Source organism: Podarcis gaigeae (assembly GCF_964106915.1).
Source record: "Podarcis gaigeae genome assembly, chromosome: W".
Classification (NCBI taxonomy): Eukaryota; Metazoa; Chordata; class Lepidosauria; order Squamata; family Lacertidae; genus Podarcis; species Podarcis gaigeae.
The window spans coordinates 12,898,591-12,925,791 of NC_139695.1; the positions used below are offsets into that span (position 1 = coordinate 12,898,591).

The window sequence follows — 27,201 nt, forward strand, 5'->3', positions numbered from 1 at the left end:
GCCCGGACTTTTTCCCTTTTGCCCCGCCCTCTATTCGGTTGAGCATGCGCAATCGTCGTCGGGAGCAGCTCCGGCCAGATGCACGCACGCGTAGAGGCCGACATGCGCAGGAGCAGCGGGACGCATGCGTGAAGGGGCGGCGATTCAACAGCCCGCGCATGCGCATCGCCTACCGGCTTGCCAGCCTCCAATGCCGTGCTTCGGCGAAACGCACGCACGCGCAGAGGCCGACGTGCGCATGCGTGAAGGGCCTGCCCGCCGTTTCCCTTCCTTTCGCCCAGCAGCCGGGCGATCCAGCTGTCAGCGCATGCGCAACGCTTACCGGCTGGCCAGCCTCTGCCTGAGGAGACGCTCCGACGCCGCTCCTGAGGCGAAGGTGCGGCGGCGGTGACGACGGGCTGGAGCAGGAGCCTCCTCCGCCGGGCAAGTTCCATGCTTCTCCCGTCACAGCTGGGAGGCCAGGCCTGAGGAGCAGCAGCCGAGGCCGCCCTCAGTGAGCAGGCCCGCCGCCGCCATGGCCCAGGTCGAGAAGATGGAGTTGGACCTGGAGCTGCCGCCGGCCGGGAGTGAGGGGGGCGGCCTGAGGCGCTTCAATAGTGCCCCACTCATCCACGGGCTCAGGTGAGGAACGGGCCCTCCCGCTGCTCGGGGATTACAACTCCCATCATTCCTACCGCACGGGACCGGTGGTCAGGGATGATGGGAATCGTAGTCCTCGAACAGCTGGAGGGCCGAGTTTGCGTCTAGTTCAACCGGTATCCCAAGAAATGGGGCACTGCGCCAGGAAGGCAGGGGGCGCCTTCTCCTCTTGCGCCTGGTCATTTGCAGGAGGAGGAATAATAATAATGATAATAATAATCAAAAAATTGTATCCCGCCCTCCCTGGCGGAGGCCGGGCTCAGAGTGTCTAACATCATAAAAACAACACAATGTGCATAAAAACAGACATCAATCTTAAATCTAAAATAAATCTTAAAATTAATTCAGACAAGAAACGGAACTTCCTCAGGTTGTCAATATGAAAACTTCAGCAAGTTTGACATTTCTGTAAAAAAAAAAATAAGAGGATTTAAGGATGGCAAGGCCTTACTACTAGTGATTTTGGGAGCTGGGGGTTCCCCTGGAAATTGATTTGATTTAAATCAAATCAAATCCAACCCGGAAAAGCAGGGTGGATTTGATTTGATTTAAATCAAATCAATTTAAATCACGATCAAAATCACTAGTCAGTAAGGCTTGATTTAAATCCTCTTTTTTTTTTTTTTTACAGAAATGTTCAACCTTGCTGAAATCTTCTTCATATTGACAACCAGAGGAAGGTTTCGTTTTTGGAAGAATAAATTTTCAGAATAGTTTTTACAGTTACATCAAAAATGACTGATTTGGTTATACTATTAGAAATACATACAGATAATTGTGAAATTATTGTTTCTATTTGGACACTGTACTTGATTGGAAGGAGAAAAATAATCATTTCCTTCATAACAATTTAAACAATTTATTTCACTAAAAGAATAACATGATAAACATGATGGGCCATGCCTGGTTTAAAGCATACAGTTAAAACACAAATAAAGGATCTGGAGAGCACATTGGAATGTTGTTCTACTTTACGCTACCTAAGGTCACAGGGAACTGGTATCCTATAGACCAGCGATGGCCAAACTCAGCCCTCCAGCTGTTTTGGGACTACAACTCCCATCATCCCTAGCTAACAGGACCAGTGGTCAGGGATGACGGGAGTTGTAGTCCTAAAACAGCTGGAGGGCCGAGTTTGGCCACCACTGCTATAGACGTCTGTTACAATGGGCAATTAACCTGTTGATATCAGTGGGGTTCCTGTTTTGTTGGCATCTGTCTGTCTTGGGAAACAATAGAGGACTGGGCCTGTTGAATGGCCTCATTCGTAATAATTTCAAACGGAGGGCTTCTTGTTTCACAGCTCATACTCTTAGCCAACATACTGCTATTCCACTAGTAATTAATAATGCTAATAATTTATTATTTATACCCCGCCCATCTGGCTGGGCTTCCCCAGCCACTCTGGGTGTCTTCCAACCGAATATTAAAAACACAAGACAGCATCAAGCATTAAAAAACTTCCCTAAACAGGGCTGCCTTCAGATGTCTTTTAAAAGTCAGATAGTTGTTTATTTCGTTGAGGGAGGGCGTTCCACAGGACGGGAGCCACTAGCGAGAAGGCCCTCTGCCTGGTTTCCTGTAACTTCATTTCTCGCAGGGAGGGATCCGCCAGAAGGCCCTCGGCGTTGGACCTCAGTGTCTGGGTGGAACGGTGGGCTGGAGACGCTCCTTTGGGTATACAGGATCGAGGCTGTTTAGGGCTTTCAAGGTCAGCACCGACACTTTGGATTATGCCTGGAAACGTCCTGGGAGCCAATGCATATCTCTCAGGACCATTGTTATATGGTCTTGGTAAGGTTTTATTTTACAGAAAGGTTCAACCTCGCTAGCATCCTAATTATACTGACACACAGAAGTAGGTTTCCTTTTGGGAACAATTAAGTCCTTTATTTACACAAAGGTTCAGCCTCGCTGGCATCCCCTTAACACACTTTGAATTGTGCCTGGAAACGTCCTGGGAGCCAATGCAGGTTTCTCAGGACCGGTGTTGTATGGTCTTGGTGGCCGCTCCCAGTCCCCAATCTAGCTGCTGCATTCTGGATTAATTACAGTTTCCGGGTCACCTTCAAAGGCATCCCCACATAGAGCGCATGGCAGCAGTGTGGCCAGGATCCAAAGTGCTACAGGTGGTATTGTGCTAGCTGTGCATGGGAGCTACATATTTGTATAGAGCTAGCAATATGTGTGGCACATTTCAGAACAAACCAAGCAGCCTCTTCCAAAGTTGATAGTCGACATTCAGATGGGAGAGAAGAGGGTGGGAAGGGAAGAGTAGTCAATCAGGAATTTAGAATCGTATGTAAGACAGCTGCATAACGTAACAGATGCTTTCGCTTCTTTCAGTGACAATTCCCAGGTCTTTCAGCCTCACGTCTTGCACACCCGCTGGAACAGCACAATGGTCATGAACCGGCACAGCATGGTAAGCACTGGTGAGGTACAAAGCGCATTCGAACCCCAGGGGTTTGTGGAAGAGGGAGGCTGTGTGGGAGCCTGACAGACAGGCGGCGAAAGCCCCGTTGCATTTCCATCAAAGCTGAATTGGTGGTTGTGCTGTCAGCCCTTGACTAATATTATTTCATGCATATCAGTTGATATCTTGACCCTCCTCCATGAAAATAGCTGTTTACTTGGCCGTTTTCCTATGTCGTGAAGGCTGAAATTTCAATTCAGTGGAGCAGGGTCAAGATATTAACTGATATGCATGAAATGTCAGAGATAGCTATATAATCCCTAGTGTAGTAACATAAGACCTTTGGAGCAGGCATTTTTTTAAAAAAAGTTTTTTATGAACCGCCCTAATCAGAGAACCACTTTTTGAGGTGGCAAAAGTGATGTCTTCATCGCCAGTTGCAATTTCCAGCTCCTGCCAGCCAACTCCATCAGGAGGAGGCCATAAGGCATCATCATCTTTCGTGATTTCACCATCATCAGTTATCCTCTTTATTTGTATTTATTTTTGTTCAAATTTTATTCATTTTCAATCACAACCTTCCAATTAATGACAAATCAAATCAAACCAATCCAGATTACAGTAATAGCAGTGCACCAATTATATATTCCAATTGTAAAAAAAAATTAAAAATTGGGACTTCTGTGTTCCAGATGTCTGGAGATAACCGTCCTCATTCACATCTCTGCATTTCCGGCTATTGTTCAAATTCCATACTAATATTATCCACCCTCGTTCTGAATCAGATCAGTTGTCGTTTCTGTGGCTCACATCTTCTGTAGCAAAGCTTTTATGCATATGTATTATGCATATTGTATTTTTTCTGTGATGTTAACCGCTCTGAGCCTGGCTCCGGCCGTGAGGATTCTCCTGATCCTCAGATCCCGAAGGTGTAGGTACAGGCGATGGCCCAGACCCTGGAAGTCTTTCAATCCCTTTCTGAAGGTCCTCTCCATAAGCACTCAAAATTTTTTCTTTGTCCTCGGATGTTTTAATTTTCACCTTCTTCCCTCTGAATGTAAAAGATAGTCCTTGGGGGAATTCCCACCTAAAAACAATTGAATTGCTCCTCAGCAGTCTTGCTAACTCTGTGTAGGTGGATCTAAGGTCCAAAAGTTGTTTTGGGATATCTTTATAAATTTCTGCTCTTCTGCCCAGAATTTCAAGTGACTTTTCGTAATGTAGGCCTAGTATTTTGTCTCTATCCTCCCTAGATCTCAAGGTAATCAAGCAGTCTCTGGGCCTGTCTTTCCTTGTTAATTTTCCAAGTCTAAAAGCAGTCACAATTTTAAAGTCCTTTTCTTCTTCCAATGGCCAAAACTTGGAAAATTCTTTTGTCAGGAACTCAATCAAATTCCCTTGTTCAAGTTCTAATATTGACCTCAATCTCAAGTTATTTTCCCGACTCCGTAGTTCTATCATAGATAGGTAAGCCTGCTGTTCACCAATCTGCTTGTGCAATGGTTTTACCACCTGCTTTAATGCTTCAGCTTTTTGATTGGCTTCCTCGGCCAATTTGCGATTTTCTGTGGTAGCTTCAAATAGTTTCCCAATTGATTGTGCATTCAGAGCAACTTGTTCAGTTAATTTATTAACACTGGCTGTGTTTTGGTCAATCTTAGCCGTTTGCTCATCCGCTTTTTTGTCCAAAGCTTCCAATTTTTGGAAGATTTTGTCTAGTACTGAGTTGGATCCTCCTGCTGCCATATCTTCTAACAAAGTTTGCTCAATTCCTTCTTCTTCTGCCACCAAAACAGCGGGGACAGATGATCTACGCGGCTGTGAAGTTAAGGTCAAAGTTGTTTGTTTAGCTTTCGCTTTAGCCCCTCTTGTTTTCCCAGCGCCACTCATTCCAGTTCTGTCTACTAGTCAAGGTCAAACTGTGTATGTTCCCATAGGAATCCACCAGCCCAGAGAATAAACAAGATAAAAGGGAAGGGAAGAGAAAGCAAAGTCACATACAGTTATAAGTCCAAAATCCTCTAGAGGGAGTTCGAATGTATCTTGAGGGAAGAGCCAAATTGTTACAATCAATAGTTTTTAACTCCAGTTAATCCAACGTTTCAAAACTTCTAAAACAATGTCCAAACAGCCATTAATTTCCAAGGAACCTTCAGTTCTCTTGTAGTTAGCAGAGTTGGTCTTAAAAGCACAACAATGTCTCTAGCAAGTGCCAGAAAAAGTATTTCAATGTAGCAGTTCCAGTAACACTCAGTTTGTAACAGACCAAAGTAACAAAGTGTCAAAGTCTGCAATCTGACAGTTCTGTTGATCAGGCAGTCCGACTGCCTGGGTTTCTCAGTAAAATTGTAATTCCACAAGAAGAGGTAAAACACAGTCCATGCTAAAAAAATAAACCACTTAAAAAATTAAATCCTAAATCTCCATGAGAGCAGCTCCCTTAGATGCACAGATTGATTGCTTTTAACGCCTCTTCAAAGGCTCCAGACATCAAAGTCCTTTGCTTTAGCTCTTAAGCGGAAGACGGACTTCCTGGTTGCGTCTCCCGCTTTTAGCCGAATTTTAAATACTTTAGTCCCCAATTCTTTCTGTCTTTTTTTACTCACGGGTTGTTGCTTTTCAAATCGAATGTTCCCAGGAAAAAAGGTCAGCGCTCACCGACAGCGGCTATGCGGCTTCACTCCACAGAAAGAGCGATCGACTCACAGCACCGCGCCAGCCCTTCCACGTTCCGACACCCCTTACGGGGTCTCTTCTTCGTTTCGGGGGGCGCTTCTGGTGCCCGCCGAGTCCCACGACCACAGGCTTTCGCTGCCTGTGGGTTTATGATGCGGGTCTCCGCTTCGCCGTAGCGGACGACCCGTTTCTGTAGAGCTCCCTCCTCACAGCGCGAGGAGGACCGCCATTGCCGTTTGCGCCGCCTCCGGAAGTCGTCCCAGCCAAAAATAAGAGTTTTTAAATGGCAAGTCAACAACTTCTCTCTGGTGTCTCCTAATGAGCTGGTGTCCGTGTATGTCTGTATATAATGCTGTGTTGTGGGGCATGCTTCCTGGCTGTGTATTACATGGAAATTATTTAAATTCCTCCAAGAACAAAAGGACCCCCCCCCAAGTGTCAGGCCTGGTCGTTGTCCTCTTCAGATCACCACACAAACGCTTCTTGTTCTTTTATAACTTTTTATTGATTATTAACAAAACAATCTTATAAGCGGTTCTTAAATATTATTCCTCAGAGTCACTTCTTTCAGATACCTTCTGAGCTCTGCTTCTCCGTGACCAGCCACCCTCAAAATGGCGAAGGCGCCCTTCCCTTCGCTTTCCCACTCTTTTTTCTAACCTCCTGGCTAGAGCTGGCTTGTATCTCCCCTCCTCCCAATCTGAGCTAGAACTTAACCCTTGCCTTTCCTGTGAACAGTCGGTCCCTCCCTGTTGTTCCTCTTGCTCCCTTCTATTAGATTCACTGCTCTCCTTCCCCCCTTGGGGAATGCTTTCTCCCTCTGAGAAACTGGAAACTTCTAACTCTTCCCTGACACCAAGCTCCTCCGGGTTGAGTATCCTCTTTACTTCTTGAGTACGTATGTGTCAGGGAACTGACATCGGAGTCAGAAGTGGAGGCAGGGCTCCCAAGCGATGCCGGAGAAGGGCCAAGCAGGGAGAGAGGGGACTCAGCAGCTGGGGAAGGAAATCAGCGTAACACCAGGGATAAAGGGGGGCGGATGGGGGAATCGGAGAGAGGGCTCCAGGACTGTTCGCTGGAGACCAGCGGGGAGAGCACAGGTCCTCCTCTACCCACACCCACCCTGCGCAGAAGACTTCCGCGTAGGGAAAGTAGGCGTAGACTTTGGCGTCAAAGAACTTCTTTGCTGGAAGAAGTTCAAGAAACGCCCACTGACGGATTCTGCTAGCGACTGAACAGCCACGAAGTGAAGGGCTGTCCAGCCAGGAAAGGTTTAACCAGGCTACCTAGCCAGGAGTGGCAGCAACTTACGCACAAGCAACCCCATATAACCATTACAGTATGCTTCTTTTCTGATCCAGACATCATTTTTACAATTGCTGCCGTTTGCATGTCTCAGTTTCTCATCAGGGCAGAACTCGAACTCAAGGCCGGACTTCCCCTTGTGCCCGACATAATCACACAAATAGAAATTGCAAATAGAAATATGGCCTGCCAAGAATCCCTGCTCTGTAGTGTAACTATTCATGGCATATCTCAGGACTGGAGTTGTTGAGCTTTTTTTTACACTTTTACCCCAAAGCTGTTGAGCTGTTTTTCAGATGGAAGTTGCTGAGCTTTTTTTTACAATTTTAAGCCAAAGTTGTTGAGCTTTATTTAGGATTGAAGTTGTGCTTTTTTACGATTTTGCCCCAAAGCTGTTGAGCTTCTTTTAGGATTGAAGTTGTTGAGCATGCAGTAAACTTTGTTTCCTCTTTCCATGACTTTTTGCAAGATGAGGAACTTGCAATTTTCTGTCTTGCAAAGAGGCAAGCTGATAGCATTTTCAATGGCAGGAATAAATTCAGCTAATTTTGCCCCAAGATTGAATTAGCTTTAGTATCAATCTCTACATGGTAGGCTAAAGTGTCAATCATCTCCACCAGATAAACAGATGAACAGTGAGAAGAATAAGTTTTGCAGCTGAAATTCCACATATAAATAATGCTTCAACTCTTCTTAGCCACCAGTGAAGGTGTTTTCAGGTTCTATCATTGTTAAAATATTTAGAGTACTGTATTTTTCGCTCGATAAGATGCACTTTTTTCCTCCTAAAAAGTAAGGGGAAATGTCTGTGCGTCTTATTGAGCGAATGTGTGGGCCCTGGAGCCAGCTGGCCCAAGTGCAGGGGCGAAAATCAGATCGCGTGTCACAGAGGAGGGAAGGCTGCAGAGAGGAGGCTGCTGGGGTTCCTGTATCGGGCATACTTTGGTGTGTGTGTGGAGGCGTGTGAGTCGTGTTGCTGCATGGGAGAGCGCATGGTTAAAGGGGGCACTTGAGTGTCCTTGTGTGTGGAGCCTCTCAATCTGTACGGCATCCCAAGGCTACCGTCTGTTCATCAGCCCTGTTCCCCTTGCCTAATTATTGTAGCGCCTTCCTAAGGATTCAATTGCGACTCCTATTTTGTTTTGCGCTCCCCGCTGCGTATGGTTTTAACTGGGCGATTGAAGTCAGCCGCCGCTGCTCTCCTCTTTTTGTTCTTGTCCCTTTCTGGCAGGGAGCGCACAGCCTCAGTGAACTCCTTTCTTGCCCTCTGCCTCAGGGTCTTACTGCCCACCCTCTTTTGTTTTTGGTTGATGTGTTTGCTTGGATTGGGCCAGCAATGGCCCATTCCCCTTGCTCAGCATGTCTGCTTGCTGTGAGGTGACGCAGCTAGGAAGGAATTAGCAGGCAGACAGGATCCTTTCCCCTTCCGTTGCTCAGCACAGGCTGCGGCAGCGTCACCTCACAGCAAGCAGACACGCTAAGCAAGGAGACTGGTAGCAGACAAATGCAACAAAGAGCAGGGAAGTCCCCTGCCCTCCTGGCAAGCCGAGGGGAAAGGATCGCGTCCTTCCTGCTAATTCCTTCCTAGTCACCCTGTGTGCAGGCTTCAGCCCACCCGGCTCAGGTTCCGTCAGACAGAAGCGCAACCGACAGCTGCTGCCGCTGCCTCCTCTCCGTGCTCCAGTGCTTCTGCTGCTGCGTCCAGGGAAGCATTCTAGGGAAGCGCAGGCAGCCAGAAAACATGCAGGTGGGAGATAGAGAGAGGGGGCTGGCTTGGGGGGGGGGACTTTTGCTTTCCTTTCCTCCCTCCCGTTAAACCCCTCTCCTGCATTGTTAGCCAGCTCCTTCTCCACACACCCCTCTCGTGCTCCTTGTCCCTTCTGTGTTTTTCCTTCCCTCCCCACTTAAAACGTGGTTACGAAGCATGGATCCTCAGGATCTTTGCATTGGGTCACCCCAAATTCACCATCAGATCACATAGCATGTCCATGGGTACAGCCTGTACCAAAAAAATCACGCACCCACTGTTGCCTGGGGCCGCAGTGGCGCAAAAATGTGGTTACAAAGCACAGATCCACATGGATTCTCAGGATTTTTGCATTGGGCTACCCCAAACTCACTGTCAAATCACATGTCTGTGGCCACAGCATGAAGCACAAAAATCATACATCCACTGTTTCATTCAGAATATTTTTTTTTGTTTGTTTTCCTTCTCTAAAAACTATGTGCGTGTTATGGTCAGGTGCGTGTTATAGAGCGAAAAATATGGCAATATTACCTTCCTTTGCAACAGATTTATATGATGGAGTTTGATCGCATCTGCATGAGAGAAACTGTCATTCCTCTTTCCTTTTAAGAAGAATGAATATTCTTTCAATGCTATAAAAATAAGGAGTTTTCAGGGCCACATGCTTTGGAGCAGAGGCTGAGTGGTAGTGTATTTTTCCTACATTAAAATGGGTGGAATGCATATCTACCATAATCTATAGTCCTGGGGAGGTTACAGCTGTGGAAATATTAGTGTTCTTCAGGGTGGATTTGATTTAAATCAAATCGATTTAAATCACGATTTAAAGCACTAGTCCATAACGCTTGATTTAAATCCTTTTTTACAGAAAGGTTCAACCTTGCTGGCATCCTCTTCATAAAAACAGCACACTGGAGGTACACTTTAACAGGGTGGATTTGATTTAAATCAAATCAATTTAAATCACAATTTAAATCACTAGTCAGTAAGAATTGATTTGCACCTCCATGGACAGCTGTGAGTCCAGAATGACTACCAGGCTGCGTACCTGGTCCTTCAGGGGCACAGTTACCCCGTTCAGGACCATGGAGTCCTCCACACCCGCCCTGTCCGCCCAAAACAGTACTTCTGTCTTGTCAAGATTCAACCTCAATCTGTTAGCCACCATCCATCCTCCAACCGCCTCCAGGCACTCACACAGGACCTTCACCGCCTTCACTGGTTCCAATTTGAAAGAGAGGTAGAGCTGGGTATCATCCGCATACTGATGAACACCCAGCCCAAACCCCCTGATGATCTCTCCCAGCGGCTTCATGTAGATGTTGAAAAGCATGGGGGAGAGGACCCCCACAAGTGAGAGCCCAGGGGTCTGAACACTCATCCCCCACCACCACTTTCGGAACATGGCCATGGAGGAAGGAGCGGAACCACTGTATGACAGTGCCCCCAGCTCCCAGCCCCTCAAGACGGTCCAGAAGGATGTTATGGTCGATGGTATCAAACGCCGCTGAGAGATCCAGCAGAACTAGGAAACAGCTCTCACCTTTGTCCCTAGCCCTCCGGAGATCATCAACCAGTGCGACCAAGGCAGTTTCAGCCCCATGATGAGGCCTGAATCCCGTCTGGAAGGGATCCAAATGGTCCGCTTCTTCCAGGCGTGCCTGGAGTTGTTCAGCACCCACTCGCTCAATCACCTTGCCCAAGAATGCCCAAGATTTGAGACTGGGCACACAAAAACTTTAAACAAATCCTTATTTTCTGACGAATAGCCTTTGGACTATAATGTCACTTAAATAGAAATTCTTGACAAAGATTTTTCCTCCGAAAGCGTTTTATTTTCAAAATCCGATTTACCGTATACCATGTATAAGACACCCCCTATTTTGGGGGACTCTAAATTACCCGTGTAGAAGACGAGCCCCAATTTTAAACCTATCTTTTTTGTAAAAAAACCCTAGTCTTATACATGGAAAAATATGGTAAATCCAAAAAATCCAATTTAAATATTTTAAAAATCCTATTTAAATTTTTTAAAATTGATTTTTTTCATTTTAAAAAAATCATTGATTTTAACCCACCCTGGCATTCTTACTATACAATTCTGTGGGCAGTTTTTATTAGCGGCTCATCTTTCCTTCTTTACAAAGTGGCATGCCAGGTTCTTGAGTGAGTGTTGGCTTTCAGCCCAACCAAAGCAAGGTAACTTCTGAAACGTCTGTGTCTTCCTTCTCTCCCACAGCTGATCTCTTCCTCTACAATTTGTATTCCCAGCAGCCGACTCCATCAGATCAGGAGGGTAAGCAACATTTCACTTCTACAGGCGCTGTCATTGAAGTACAAACATATATAAAGGTTCTTTGGAATTGGTCTCAATAATATCTCGGTTATTCGAAGAAAACAATTGTTTTGCAGAAATTAAGACTATAATGGAAATTGTTTGAAGATTATATGTCCAGACACTGCTCAAAAAAATAATATGTTGATATGTTTGGATTAATGCTTGTAAAGTCGAGTAAGAATAAATAATAATAAGTTAAGAGAGTTAAGAAACAAAGATATAAATTGCAATGTGAAATACAGTAATACTGTACAAAAGAAGGTGAATGTTGGTGGAGGGAAGTCACAAGGGTGTTTTAATGTTTGTAATTGGTGTCAGTAGCGTATGTGAAATATTTCTGTTTTCCTGTTGGTTTGTATATAAAATAAAATTTAAATAATAATAATGTATTTCTACTGTGCCCATCTGGCTGGGTTTCCCCAGCCACCCTTGGCGGCTTCCAACAGAACACTAAAAACATAATAAAACAGGCATAGGCAAACTTGGCCCTCCAGCTGTTTTGGGACGACAACTCCCATCATCCCTAGCTAACAGGACCAGTGGTCAGGGATGATGGGAGTTGTAGTCCGAAAACCTCTGGAGGGCCGAGTTTGCCTATGCCTGGAAGAAGGGGCAGGGGAGTTCAGGGTGGGGCGGGCAGGCTTCCTTGCTGGCATCCTCTTAATATTGACAACTAGAGGAAAGTTTCCTGTACTGCGCCGTTGAGGGCTTTCAAGGTCTGCACCAACACTTGGAATTGTGCCCAAAAACACCCCGGGAGCCTATGCAGGTCTTTCAGGACAAGTGTTATGTGGTCTCGGCGGCTGCTCCCAGTCCCCAGTCTAGCTGCCGCATTCTGAATTAATTGCAGTTTCCAGGTCACCATCAAACGTAGCCCCACGTAGAGCATGTTGCAGTAGTCCAGTGATGGCCAAATTTGGCCCCCTCCAGCTGTTTTGGGACTACAACTCCCATCACCCCTAGCTCACAGAACCAGTGGTCGGGGATGATGGGAGTTGTAGTCCCCAAACAGCTGGAGGGCCAGGTTTGGCCATCACTGCAGTAGTCCAAGCGGGAGATAACCAGAGCATGCACCACTCTGGTGAGACGGGAGGCAGGGAGGGTCGGTGCTGGTTTCTGCTGCTGCAGAGGGTTGAGATGTGAGCTTCCAGGTTTGAAAGCTTCCTGCAGACAGAAAACGAGCATGTTGGGGGAAAATGTATCTTCCTGATACATTTATGTTTTGTGTGCATCTACGCGGTTATTTATATTCAAACGCATACAGTGGTACCTCGGGTTAAGTACTTAATTTGTTCCGGAGGTCCGTTCTTAACCTGAAACTGTTCTTAACCTGAAGCACCACTTTAGCTAATGGGGCCTCCTGCTGCTGCCGCGCTGCCGGAGCACAATTTCTGTTCTCATCCTGAAGCAAAGTTCTTAACCTGAAGCACTATTTCTGGGTTAGCAGAGTCTGTAGCCTGAAGCGTATGTAACCTGAAGCGTCTGTAACCCAAGGTACCACTGTATTACCCTATCCACTGTGATGGTACAGTTTGGCTGCACCATGCAATTCTGCTGATACACCCTGGTGCAAATTTATGTATTTTTTCCGTGTATAAGACTAGGTTCCCCCCCAAAAAAAAATGGGGGGGGGCGTCTTATACGCGGATATATCTTCCACCCATTTTCTTAAATCTGATTCCCCCAAAATAGTCTTATACAGTGGGACCTCAGGTTACATACGCTTCAGGTTACAGAACATGCTGATTCCTGGACCGTCTGCAGGCCAGATTGAAAAGGCGATTGGGCCGGATCCGGCCCCCGGGCCATAGTTTGCCTACCCATGCTGTTGATTTTCAGATCCCCACACCACACTCGAGCTTCTGCATAGCTGCGCAGTCTTACAGCGCAGAGGCGACTTTCTGCATATAGCCCACCAATTCTCCATGGGATTGTTAGGGGAATTTCCTGGCTAATCAAGTATCTGTCTTTGCTGCTCTGTCGTGAATTTCTTCGCCGCTTTTGATATGTGACAGGGAGCTAGGTCCTGCTGCAATATCTCAGTACCGTCAGGATACCTCTTTCTCAGCTCTGGAATAACTCTCTTTCGTAGAACCTCAATAGATTGTAGCGAGCTCATCGTTCCTCCTATTGGCTGCAGGCTTCCGACACCACAATGACCAACTGGCTTTTCATGTTTGTTTTGAGTACAGGATAGCGAGTGAGATAGAAAATATTCTTTGTTTCAATTCATTTGCACAAGGCTGTATAGGATGTAGCAGTGGTGGCCAAACTTGGCCCTCCAGCTGTTTTGGGACTACAATTCCCATCATCCCTGACCACTGGTCCTGTTAGCTTGGGATGATGGGAGTTGTATTCCCAAAACAGCTGGATGGCCAAGTTTGGCCATCACTGGGATATAGGATTTATTGGATTCTTTTGATATAAGATATATATAGGATATTACAGGGGTCAGCAAACTTTTTCAGCAGGGGGCCGGTCCACTGTCCCTCAGATCTTGTGGGGGGCTGGACTATACTTTTTTTAAAAAATGAACAAATTCCTATGCCCCACAAATAACCCAGTGATGCATTTTGAATAAAAAGGCACATTCTACTCATGTAAAAACATGCTGATTCCCGGACCGTCCGCGGGCTGGATTGAGAAGGCGATTGGGCCGGATCCGCCCGCCGAGCCTTAGTTTGCCTACCTATGATATAAGATATATCAGATTATGCTGATATAGGACAGGCATCGGCCAACTCGGCCCTCCAGATAGCGAGTGAGATAGAAAATATTCTTTGTTTCAATTCATTTGCACAAGGCTGTATAGGATATAGCAGTGGTGGCCAAACTTGGCCCTCCAGATGTTTTGGGACTACAACTCCCATCATCCCTGACCTCTGGTCCTGTTAACTAGGGATGATGGGAGTTGTAGTCCCAAAACAGGCATCCCCAACCTGCGGCCCTCCAGATGTTTTGGCCTACAACTCCCATGATCCCTAGCTAACAGGACCAGTGGACAGGGATGATGGGAATTGAAGTCCAAAACATCTGGAGGGCCGAGTTGGCCGATGCCTGATATAGGATATATGGTTGATATAGGAAGTGATATTTTGCGTAGCAGGAAGTCATTAAGAACTAAGCTGTGAATTCTTGTACTCCAGGAGGAAGGAGTGGATTTGATGAACAGAGAAGCGGCACATGAAAGGTAGGCGCAACTGAACTGCTGTCTTAAAAAAAAGGAGCAAATATACCCACAAAGTAACTGGCTGTGTTTAACTATATAAATTATTTATACATCATATAAATATAACTCTTTTCACATTAACTAACTGAGTAGAAGCAATTAAGGACCAACATTTAGAACGGGAAATACAAATAGATCAGTTCTTATATACGTAATGTTCAAATAAAAGCTTTTTGTGTTCCATGTATGTCTTTACAAATACAAGTGTCAGACGCGACAACTTTAAGAAGCAGTACTTGTAGAAAATGAACTTGTTCTTTGTAATGTTCCACATATGCCTTTGCAAAGTATAGTTGTTGTATGCAGTTGCTGTAAAAAAAAAGAAGAAGCAGCGACTGTGTTCTCTTGTCACCACTGATGAGCCTTTTTGTGTTTTAGGGAAGTCCAAACAGCAATGCAGATAAGCCAATCATGGGAAGAAAGCTTGAGCCTGGTAATCTTTTTACAGATGTTTAATATTTTAATTTAATTTAATTTAACCAGTGAGCTTAGAGTGGGGAATGAAGTGATTGGCTGTGCTCTTTTTCATTGAGATTTTTGCAGCGCAGCCCCATGAGGCTGTCAATATGACCCTTTTGTGTTCTCAGAGTGACAATGACTTGGACAAATCGGAAAAATCATCGTCTCCAAAGAGGATAGACTTCATTCCCATCTCTCCGGCACCTTCGCCCACGAGGGGGATTGGAAAGGTACGCCAGAGAGCTTCCTCAGTTTAGGAGTCGCAAGGGAGGTGGCAGTGTGGGAAGAGTTTTCTATACAGCAGGGACGCCCAACTCCCGATAGACTGCGATCTACTCTCGCAGTATGAAAAAAACTGGCCGGGATCTACCCATTGTCGTTGGATGGATCAAAGTTGTGGAGCTTTTTTTTGGGAAGCCAAAGTGGTTGACCTTTTCCCCTGGAAGCAAATGAATGAAGGAGACGGAATATATGAATGAATGAATGGAACGAAATATATGAACAGAACAGAACGAGCGTTGCGATTCACACAGAACATAATCAAAGGTCACTTATATATAATACACAGTTGAGGGTCCTGAATCCGCAGTCCGATAGTGCAGGGACATCCAACTCCCGATAGACTGCGATCTACTCACAGTATTAAAAAAAAACTGGCCGGGATCTATCCATTGTTGTTGGGTGGATCAAAGTTGTGGAGCTTTTTCCCCCCGGAAGCAAATGAATGAAGGAGACGGAATATATGAATGAAGGGAATGGAATATATGAATGAAGGGAATGGAATATATGAATGAAGGGAACAGAATATACGAATGAATGGAACTGAATAGATGAATGAATGGAACTGAATGAGCATTGCGAGATACACAGAACATAATCAAAACTTGATTATATAAAACACAGTGGAGGGTCCTGAATCCACAGTCCGATAGTGGAACTTAATTTGATGGCCCACTTTTTTCTAGGGAGCAAAAGTGGCTGATCTTTTTTGGGGAAGGCAAAGTTGTTCAGCTTTTCTTAGGAAGCCAGAGTGGTTGAGCTTTTTTGAGGATGCAGTAGTTGTTGAACATGTTTTATTGTGGGGGGGGGGGGAGATCCCTGAGGGACCAGAGATCGACCAGGAACACCCCACATTCTACTAGTAGATCGTGATCTACCTGTTGGACGTGCCTGTTATACGGGAACTAAATGATATTTAGTGGTCTTCGGGAGTCCTCAGATCTTTTGGACCGATAAGCTCATTCATAATCTTCAGAGAGGGCTGTGGACACCAACCCTTCTGGTTCCTTCTGTCCAGAACTGGAGGGATAAATATTTTGCAATATGTTTATAAAACTTCATTTTTTTCCTATCATTTTTATTAGTTTTTTGTAAACATTTTAAACATAACATTCAACTTATATATAACATAGAAAACATTTGGCTAAAACAGCCGGAGACTTCCCTCCTCCTTGACTAATGGTTTTCTGTGTATAAGACTAGCCCCCCCCCAAAAAAAAATGTCAAAAATTTGGGGGCGTCTTATACACAGATACGTCTTCCCCCCATTTTCTTAAATCGGATTTCCCCCAAATAGGGGGTATTTCCTACATGGGGGCATCTTATAGGCAGAAAAATAAAGGTAAAGGTACCCCTGCCCGTACGGGCCAGTTGTGTCCGACTCTAGGGTTGCGCACTCATCTTGCTCTAGAGGCCGTGAGCTGGCGCCATCCGAAGACACTTCCGGGTCACGTGGCCAGCGTGACGAAGCTGCAGCTGGCGAGCCAGCACCAGTGCAGCACACGGAAACGCCGTTTACCTTCCCGCTATAAAGCGGTCCCTATTTATCTACTTTCACTTAAGAGTGCTTTCGAACTGCTAGGTGGGCAGGAGCTGGGACTGAACGACGGGAGCTCACCCCGCCGCGGGGATTCGAACCGCCGACCATACGATCGGCAAGTCCTAGGCACTGAGGTTTTACCCACAGTGCCACCCGCGTCCCTAGGCAGAAAAATACAGTACTATTAAATCCAAATTGTAAATTGACCATTTTTAAATTACCATATTTTTCTGTCTATAAGGCGCCCCCATGTATAAGATGCCCCCTATTTTTAGGGACTCAGATTTAAGAAAAGGGCGGGAGATGGCCCCCATGTATAAGATGCCCCTCAATTTTGGACACTATTTTTTAGGGGGGAAACCTAGTCCTATAGACGGAAAAATATGGTACTATTAAATCCTAATTATAAATCAACCATTTTACACTTTGCAATAATAGATAAAGTCCACCTTACAAAACTTCTGGCAACCCTCCTAGCGAAGTTAGTTTTTTACAATTGTCTTTCAAGTATTCTGTAAATTTATTCCAATATTTCAGGAAAGTCTGGTCTTGCTGGTTCCGAATTTTCCCTGCAAGTTTCGCCAGCTTGCCATAGTCCATTAATTTCGTCTGCCCCTCTTCTTTCGTTGGGATCTCTTGTATGCTTCCAACGTTGGGCTAATAATATTCTTGCTGCAGTTCTTGCAGATAAAAACAGTCTTTTATCTTGCTTATGTATTTCATTACCTACAATGCCTAGTAAGAAGTCTTCTTGGTTTGTTTTTTTAAATAAATATATATTTTAACATTTTTTAAAAGTTCATTATAAATCATTTCCCAGAAAGCTTTCACCTCCTTACAGACCCACCACATACAGTTTAAAAGTACCTTCCTTTTCTTTACGTTTCCAACAACGATTCCTTGTTTTATGCATTTCAGTTAATTTCGCTGGTGTTGATATGTTGATAAAACTTCTTATTTCTAACAACAGAAACATCATTTCAGGTGCTTTTCAATGCTGTGCTTGTCTTTCCTAGCAATGCTTCTCTCCCTCCCTGCAAATGTTTGTGTGTAGTAATGGATTGCCTCCAAGCCCAACTCCTAGCCCCATAAGGAGATTTTCAAAGTAAGTCAGTATATCTGCGGAAGCGTTTCTTAGTAATCAGTTTGACTTCTGTACTGTTAACTTATACATGACCTATGCCTGCGAATGGAACAGATCAGGGTGGATAAAAAGCAATGATTTAAATATATATATGTCAAAAAAGATTTTTTTATTTAAATCGGATTTTTTAAAAAAATTAAATCAGATTTTAAAAATAAAATGCTTTTGGAGGAAACATCTTTCTAAAGATAGTTTTCTATTTAACTGACATTCGAGTCCAAAGGCTATTCATCAGGAAATAAGGATTTTCATTTTCATTTTTCAAAAATAATAAATTTTCAGAGTAGTTTTTACAAATAATAATGATAATAATAATAATAATAATAATAATAATAATAATAATAATAATAATAATAATAATAATAATTTATTATTTGTACCCCGCCCATCTGGCTGGGTCTCCCCAGCCACTCTGAGCGGCTTCCAACAAAGATGAAAGATACACTAAAATGCCACATATTAAAAACTTCCCTGAACAGGGCTGCCTTCAGATGTCTTCTGAATGTCAGGTAGATGTTTATCGCTTTGACATCTGATGGGAGGGCGTTCCACAGGGCGGGCGCCACTACTGAGAAGGCCCTCTGCCTGGTTCCCTGTAATTTGGCCTCTCGCAGTGAGGGAACCGCCAGAAGGCCCTCGGAGCTGGACCTCAGTGTCCGGGCAGAACGATGGGGGCGGAGACGCTCCTTCAGATATACTGGACCGAGGCCGTTTAGGGCTTTAAAGGTCAGCACCAACACTTTGAATTGTGCTCGGAAACGTACTGGGAGCCAATGTAGGTCTTTCAAGACTGGTGTTATATGGTCTCGGCGGCCGCTCCCAGTCACCAGTCTAGCTGCCGCATTCTGGACTCAATCTGTTAGCCGCCATCCATCCTCCAACCGCTTCCAGACACTCACACAGGACCTTCACTGCCTTCACTGGTTCTGATTTAAAAGAGAGGTAGAGCTGGGTATCATCTGCATACTCATCCCCCACCACCACTTTCTGAACACGGCCCAGGAGAAAGGAGCGGAACCACTGTATGACAGTGCCCCCAGCTCCCAGCCCCTCAAGACGGTCCAGAAGGATGTTATGGTCGATGGTATCAAACGCTGCTGAGAGATCCAGCAGAACTAGGAAACAGCTCTCACCTTTGTCCCTAGCCCGCCGGAGATCATCAACCATTGCGACCAAGGCAGTTTCAGTCCCATGATGAGGCCTGAATCCCGACTGGAAGGGATCCAAATGGTCCGCTTCTTCCAGGCGTGCCTGGAGTTGTTCAGCAACCACTCGCTCAATCACCTTGCCCAAGAATGGAAGGTTTGAGACTGGGCGATAATTGGCCATCGTGGCCGCATCTAAAGATGGTTTTTTAAGAAGCGGTTTAATAACCGCCTCTTTCAGCGGGTCTGGGAAGGTTCCCTCACGGAGGGAAGCATCGACCACCCCACGAAGCCAATCGCCCAGTCCTTCCCGGCTAGCTTTTATAAGCCAGGATGGGCAAGGATCCAGGAGACAGGTGGTTGGCTTCACTCGTCCAAGCAGCCTGTCCACATCCTCGGAGGTAACAGATTGGAATTGATCCCACACAACTTGACTAGACAGGACTCTAGCACTCTCCCGCCCCGGCCCTGCTCCCACGGTGGAGTCTACTTCTTCCCGAATCTGAGCGATTTTATCTGCAAAAAAATTTGCAAAATCATTGCAGGAGAACATGTGGCCCGTACTGGGCCCCGATGTTGCAGGTGGTTCCACTAAATTGTGAACCACCTGAAAAAGTCTCCTCCTGCTGTTTTCTGCAGATGCAATAGAGGCGGTGAAGAAAGTCTTCTTCGCCGTCACTATCGCCACTTGGTAGGCTCGACGTTGAGCTCTAAGCTGTGTCCGGTCAGATTCGGAATGAGTTATCCGCCACCGGCGCTCTAGCCGTCTCAACGATTGTTTCATTGCCCTCATCTCCGTGGAAAACCACAGGGCTCTCCGGGCTCCATGCAATCGGAGAGGGCGCTTCGGAGCCAAACAGTCAATAGCCCTGGTTAACTCCACATTCCAGCGGGCCACCAGGGAATCGGCTGAAAGGCCATCAACATGGGATAAAGCATCCCCTACCACTCTCTGGAAACCATTTGGATCCATTAAGTGGCGGGGGCGGACCATCCGAATCGGTCCCACCTCCCTGCAGAGGGGCTGGGTCGCAGAGAAGTCCAGTTGCACCAGGAAGTGATCTGACCATGGCACTTCTTTCATTTCGCTTTTACTTAGTGTCAGATCACCAACATCCATAGAGGTAAACACCAGGTCCAAGGCATGTCCGCGGCTATGGGTTGGGCCAGACTTATTCAGGGACAGCCCCATGGAGGCCATGCTTTCCACGAAGTCCCGAGCGGCCCCTTGTAAGGTCGTGTCGGCATGGATGTTAAAATCCCCTAGGACAACCAAGCTAGGTGTCTCCAGGAGAACATCCGCCACGACCTGAAGCAGCTCGGGCAGGGAATCCTTGGTGCAGCGGGGAGGTCAGTACACCAAAAGGAATCCTGTACTGCCCCTATTGCCCAACTTCCAGAACATGCACTCAGAAAACTGGGTCTTCCCAATAGGACGCCTGGTGCAAACTAATGACTTTCTAAAAATCACTGCAACCCCCCCTCCCCGCCCACATGACCTGGGTTGCTGTGCGTAAGAGAAACCTGGTGGACAAGCAGCGGCAAGGACAGGCCCATCTGCTTCATCCAACCAAGTCTCTGTTACACATGCCAGGTCAAGTCCTCCATCCATGATCAAGTCATGGATGGCAGTGGTCTTATGAATCATTGACCTGGCATTGCACAGCAACACTTTCAAGTCATGTGGGTATCCCTTGCTGATTCTAGTATCCATCCGGTCAGGACCAGACCCGGAGGCAGGGATAGTCCTCAGACAACGACTAAACCTGCCTCCTCTGTAATGACATTGTCTGGTCTTAGCGTAACTCCTCCTCCTACCCGTGATCACTGAGATCGGTTCTCCCAGTGCATCCCCCCCTGTGGAACATGTCCCAGCCATTTTATTGGCTGGGACCTACTCCCCAGCAGCCCTGAACCCTCCCCTTAAGAACAAAATAATACCTTAAAAAAAAACAAATAAAACAATACAAACAAAAAACAATAAAAATTACAAAAACATAAAATTAAACAAATTTCCAGGCCCAATAAACATCCATCCCACCCCCACCCCACATACAAAACATTCAAAATAAAATTTTTAAAACATTTTAAAAGCACTCTGCACCCCTCCAGCAGTAACAGCAACTGTCCTAGTGAGGCCCGTCAGGCCCACCCCTGGGCCAGGTGGTGAGTGGCAGGAAGGAGCAGGGCCCCCAGACACTCACACAGGTGAGTCCTCCTGGGCAGCGGAGCACAGCAGTCCTTATGAGGCTGCAGGCCCCGCCCCAGGCCAGATGGTGAGTGGCAGGAAGGAGCAGGGCCCTCAGACACTCACACAGGAGAGTCCTCCTGGGCAGCAGAGCACAGCAGTCCCTGTGAGGCTTCAGGCCCCGCCCCAGGCCAGATGGTGAGTGGCAGGAAGGAGCAGGGCCCTCAGGCACTCACACAGGAGTGTCCTCCTGGGCAGCAGAGCGCAGCAGTCCCTGTGAGGCTTCAGGCCCCGCCCCAGGCCAGATGGTGAGTGGCAGGAAGGAGCAGGGCCCTCAGACACTCACACAGGAGAGTCCTCCTGGGCAGCGGAGCGCAGCAGTCCTTATGAGGCTTCAGGCCCCGCCCCGGGCCAGATGGTGAGTGGCAGGAAGGAGCAGGGCCCTCAGACACTCACACAGGAGAGTCCTCCTGGGCAGTGGAGCGCAGCAGTCCCTGTGAGGCTTCAGGCCCCGCCTCAGGCCAGATGGTGAGTGGCAGGAAGGAGCAGGGCCCCCAGACACTCACACAGGAGAGTCCTCATGGGCAGCAGAGCACAGCAGTCCCTGTGAGGCTTCAGGCCCCGCCCTGGGCCAGGTGGTAAGTGGCAGGAAGGAGCAGGGCCCTCAGACACTCACACAGGAGAGTCCTCCTGGGCAGTTACATAAAAAATGACTGATTTGGTACTACTACAGTCATACCTCAGGTTAAAGACGCTTCAGGTTGAGCGTTTTCAGGTTGCGTCCCGCGGCAACCCAGAAGTACCAGAAAGGGTTACTTCCGGGTTTCGCCGCTCGTGCATGCGCAGACGCTCAAAATGACGTCACACGCATGCGCAGAAGCGGCGAATCACTAAACACACGCAGACGTGGGTTGCATTCTGCTCAGGTTGTGAATGGGGCTCCGGAACCATAAAATTACTCATCTACTACTATCATTCCGAGAAATACCCCACCCCACCCTCCCTCTATATATCAGGGTCTGGGGACTTCTGGTTCAGTGTATCTGAAGAAGTCTGCCTGCGCACGACAGCCAAGTGTTATTATTAGTGAATACAAGGATTAAGAAAAAGTCAGTCATGGAGGTGCAGGTCTGTAGTCTTACTATGCTTCTGTTTGGGAACCATAAAATCACTCATCTCCTACTACCCTTCTGAGAAAAACCCCACCCCACCCTCCCACGATATATAAGAGTCTGGGGACTTCTGTTTCTGTGTATCTGAAGAAGGGTGCATGCACACGAAAGCTTATACCAAGAACAAACTTTGTTTGTCTCAAAGGCGCTGCTGGACCATTTTTAATTTTTTATTTATTTATTCCGACTGTGTCCGACCAACGCGGCTGCCCCCCTGAATCTAGATGCATGCTGATGGACAGTGTGTGGCGTTGTGTTTGTTATTATTTATTATTTCTTTTATTTCTGCACCGCCCCATCCCTGAAACTCTTGGGGTGCTTCACATTAAAAACCACTTGCATAAAACCAACACGAAAACCAGATTATCAGTTGTATAATTTAAACATCATGTGTGTTTCCTTACTTGTATACTCCAATACAGCCACAACACGTGGTTAATGAATGTAATAAATGCATTTATTAATAGTAGAATGTCACCCCAAATTTACAATTTACAAATAAAATAGATATCAGTCCATCACCAAAGAGTAGTCAATGTAATGAGTTAACATTTCAAATAGTGCTGAAGCAACCTGTATATTAATTAACGAATAAACAATAAATTAGGAATACACACCAAGTAATTTTTTTAGAATATCCATACAGGTAAATATAATACTTGGGGATCAGTGCTTACTAACCAGTGTAGCTAGCTGATGCTGATAAAACCAATGTATAGAACTTATAAGGTTATTCACAGATGTATCAAATAACAAATAATTAGGATCAATGTAAGAAACTTTAAAGGTACAGTATATCAAATCTGGCAGCACACCGCAAGCTGAAACCATAAAGTCACAGGCTGGTTACTTAAAGCCCATTTTTAAAATAAATTTATTTCTTCTGACAATTTAGCAGTTATACAGTGGTACCTTGGGTTATAGACGTTTCAGGTTACAGACTCCGCTAAGCCAGAAAGAGTACCTCAGGTTAAGAACTTTGATTCAGGATGAGAACAGAAATCGCGCGGTGGCGGGGCGGCGGCAGCAGTGGGAGGCCCCATTAGCTAAAGTGGTGCTTCAGGTTAAGAACAGTTTCAGGTTAAGAACGGACCTCCAGAATGAATTAAGTTCTTAACCCGAGGTACCACTGTAATTTAAACATGTTCTGTGTTGCCTTACTCGCCTAAGCAGATAGCAATTGGCATTTCTGATGTTATGTAACTTGTCATTATTTGTGTTTTATTTTCTGGAAAGGATAGCATTTATTTTCAACTTTATATCAATTTTATTAGCATTGTCCTGAAAATACTGCCCCGCGTAGATATGCTTATTAAAGAGCGGACTCGTGTAGCAGAGTTTCATTTGATAAACTGCTAGGGCACAAAGTCCATCTTTGGTGAAATTCCTTGGCGGTTAAAAATATTAACAGTGTTTGCTTTTATGGGATGAAAGCTTGTGAAAGGCTACTCTTTGTAAGGGCATTATACAGCATTATAATCAGGGTGGATTTGATTTAAATCACGATTTAAACCACTCGTCAGTCAGACTTGATTTAAACCACTAGTCAGGAAGGCTTGATTTAAATCCCTTTTTACAGAAAGGTTCAACTGTGCTGGCATCCTCTGAATACTGACAACCAGAGGAAGGTTTCCTTTTTGGAATGATAAAATCCCTTTTTAACAGAAAGGTTCAACCTTGCTGGCATCCTCTTAATATTGACAATCGGGAGGAAGGTTTCCTTTTTGGAATCATAAATTTTCAGAGGTTTTCCAGTTATAACAAAAATGACTGATTTGGTTATACCATTAGAAATACTTACAAAATTATGGTGAGGTTTAATAAGTTAACTGTTTCAATTTGGAGAACTTTTCTGCAGTACTTCATTGGAAGGAGAAAAATAATCTTTTCCTGCACAACAATTTATTTAACTAAAGAAATAACATTATAGCACATGTATCCATGTTTGTTAACTGATGTGGTTAAACTAATTTTTTTTTTAAAAAACACACCCTTAGACTGAGTTTTAGCACTTAAAACAGGCATCCCCTACCTGTGGCCCTTCAGATGTTTTGGCGTACAACTCCCATGATCCCTAATGGGACCAGTGGTCAGGAATTATGGGAATTGTAGTCCAAAACATCTGGAGGACCGAAGGTTAGGGATGCCTGATTTAAAACAAATCCTTATTTCCTGATGAATAGCCTTTGGACTATAGTGTAACCTAAATGGAAAACTATCTTTTTAATGATTTAAAAATCCGATTTAAATTATTAAAAAATCTGATTTTTTTTATAAAACATTGATTTTTATCCACCCAGATTATAATTTTGAAAACACAATACAGTAGCTTTAAAGTCGTCTTATCACCTCAGAAGTTTTCCCGTTCCTAGGTTGACCGTAATCCGGCTTTGATTTTAGCAGGAGGAGCCAGAGTCCAATCAACTGCATCCGGCCCAGCGCTCTTGGTCCCATCAAAAGGAAAGGTATGTGCAGGGGCAAAGGCAGGGGGGTGCCGTGGGGCCGTCCATCCCGGGTGTCACCACTGGGGGGGACACAAAATGCCGTGGGGCCCTCACCGTGGGGCCTGTGGCCTGACCGAGCCATGCGTCTTTCCTGCTCCAGATCAGGCGTGGCCAAACTTGGCCCTCCAGCTGTTTTGGGACTACAACTCCCACCACCCCTGACCACTGGTCCAGTGGCGTAGCGTGGGGGGTGCCAGGGGTGCCGGCTGCACTGGGCGCAACATCTGGGGGGGGCGCGAGTCCAGAGGGAAGGGACAAGTTCATTCCTCCGCCGGGCTCCCCGCCGCCGCTGCCGCTGCGCTCCACTCACTGCTCGCAGGAGGAGCAGCCGCTGCAGCAGCGCCGACGCCGCCACCGACGCCTGGCCGGGCACGGGCAGCCTCCGCACCCCGCCGCCGCCATCCCCTCGGCCCAGCCACAGGTGGCGGCTGCTTCTGCCGACGGGGAGGGAGGAGAGCTCCGAGGGGCCTCGCCGCACCCTGCGCTCCCCAAAACCCTCCGAGAGGAAGCCGGCGGGCGGGCGAGGGTCTGCCGGCGGAAGGGGGCGCCGCTGGCTCCGGCTCTCAGCGCAAGTCTCAGCCGCGGGGGGGGGGGGGCGAGGATGGAGCGCGGCTGGAAGCCCCCGGACCCGGCCGGGGGGAGGAGAGGCGCTCGCCAAGCCCGGATCTGGAGCGCCTCGGAGCGCGGGCTCCACCTACAGCCCAAGGAGAGGAGGGGGCGGGGAGGCGCCCGAGGGGAGGGGGCTTCGGCTGCCTCGGCTCGCGGGGGCTCCGCAAATAATAAATTTAATAAATTCCTGCTGAGCCTTAAGGGGGGGTCCTTGGCTCCTTCGCTCGCCCCCAGCCCCAGTGGCATAGCGTGGGGGGGGTGCAGGAGGGCCGGCCGCAACATCTGGGGGGGCGCGCTCGCACTCGAGTGCTAAAATCCACGGGTTAGGGGGCGCAAATTACTTGCCTTGCCCCGGGTGCTGACAACCCACGCTACGCCACTGCACTGGTCCTGTTGTTGGGATATTGCGTTCCACCTTAAGAACAGAGGTGTGGATTGTTGCATGTCACATGTCTGTTTACAGTCCAGCACAGCTTGGAGGATGGATGGCGGCTAACAGATTGAGGTTGAATCCTGACAAGACAGAAGTACTGTTTTTGGGGGACGGGGTGGGCGGGTGTGGGGGACTCCCTGGTCCTGAATGGGGTAACTGTGCCCCTGAAGGACCGGGTGTGCAGCCTGGGAGTCATTTTGGACTCACAGCTGTCCATGGAGGCGCAGGTTAATTCTGTGTCCAGGACGGCTGTCTATCAGCTCCACCTGGTACGGAGGCTGAGACCCTACCTGCCTGCGGACTCTCTTGCCAGCGTGGTGCATGCTCTAGTTATCTCCCGCTTGGACTACTGCAACGCGCACTACGTGGAGCTACCTTTGAAGGTGACCCGGAAACTGCAATTAATCCAGATTGACTTCCTGGCGTGGTGCGCTCAACGCCGGGTCAGGGAAAGCGCTCTGCTGCAGTAAGTGCGCTCCCAATCACGGCTACGGGGTAAAAAGACGGGGAAGCGAGGGCGACGCAAACCCTGAAGAGGTCTGAGAGGAGGTCCCAGACTGAAGAAAACAGATCCAAGCAGCGCATAAAGGGGTTTTCTGCCGTCCCAGCACAAAAAGTGGAGGGAGGTGGAAGAACTTCAGCGCAGAAAAGATCGCACACCCGACCGTGAGACGCCCCTGAGACCCGAATGAGAAAGCACCAGGCTGCTCCAAACTAAAACTGTAAAATCAAGAGTACTCCTGAAGGAACTAGGTAATTATGCTGGCTTAAATTAAAACAAAGGAGTACGGACGAACTTAATATTACAAAGGACAGTAAAGCTAATAGAGAGAGGAGCTTCAGCGTTCTGAGATTTATCAAGTTGTGGAAAATAAGCCTTGTAAAGAGGCAGAAAATATAAACAGAGACATACTGAGTACCTGCGTCTACAGGGGGACGCTCCGTTGAGAGACAAGGAGCTGAAATAGCAAGCAGCAGCAGCAGCGGCGACAACAAAGCAGCGGCCATCAAGAAGGAGATCAGCACAAACAAAGGGGTGAGTGAAAAAGGAAAAGGAGGGGGAGAAACGTGGAGGATTCAGTGCAAAAAGAGAAGGAATAGAAAAGACTTGGAGACCAGGCAGCGGTGGGGAGATAAAGATTAAGATAAAGAAGTGAAAGGGAAGAAGAAAAGATATATAAAGGGAGAGAAAGAAGGAGGAAAAGACTGGAATAGGGAAGAAAGCAGCTGGCGAAAATGGCGCTGGGAGGGGAAGAATGAGTCATCGCCCTCAGAAGGGAAAAAGCCGGAAGAAGAATAGTGGAGGAAACAGTCACTGCAACAAAGAGAGGCTAGAGAAGCAAAACAAGAAGGACCACCTCACAAGTAAATTCGAAAA

General features: G+C 46.7%; 1 pseudogene across 1 annotated transcript in view; it reads left to right on the top strand.

Moving 5' to 3' along the window:
- The first annotated feature begins 319 nt into the window (after positions 1 to 319).
- LOC310835961 (P2R1A-PPP2R2A-interacting phosphatase regulator 1-like) overlaps positions 320 to 27,201 on the top strand; it is a 53,910-nt pseudogene continuing 27,028 nt past the window's right edge. Inside the window, exons 1-8 of the transcript XR_014568646.1 lie at positions 320 to 621; positions 2,986 to 3,064; positions 11,023 to 11,079; positions 14,268 to 14,311; positions 14,729 to 14,783; positions 14,938 to 15,039; positions 17,645 to 17,733; positions 24,678 to 24,742. The product of XR_014568646.1 is annotated as a P2R1A-PPP2R2A-interacting phosphatase regulator 1-like (transcript). The remainder of the gene's footprint in view (positions 622 to 2,985; positions 3,065 to 11,022; positions 11,080 to 14,267; positions 14,312 to 14,728; positions 14,784 to 14,937; positions 15,040 to 17,644; positions 17,734 to 24,677; positions 24,743 to 27,201) is intronic.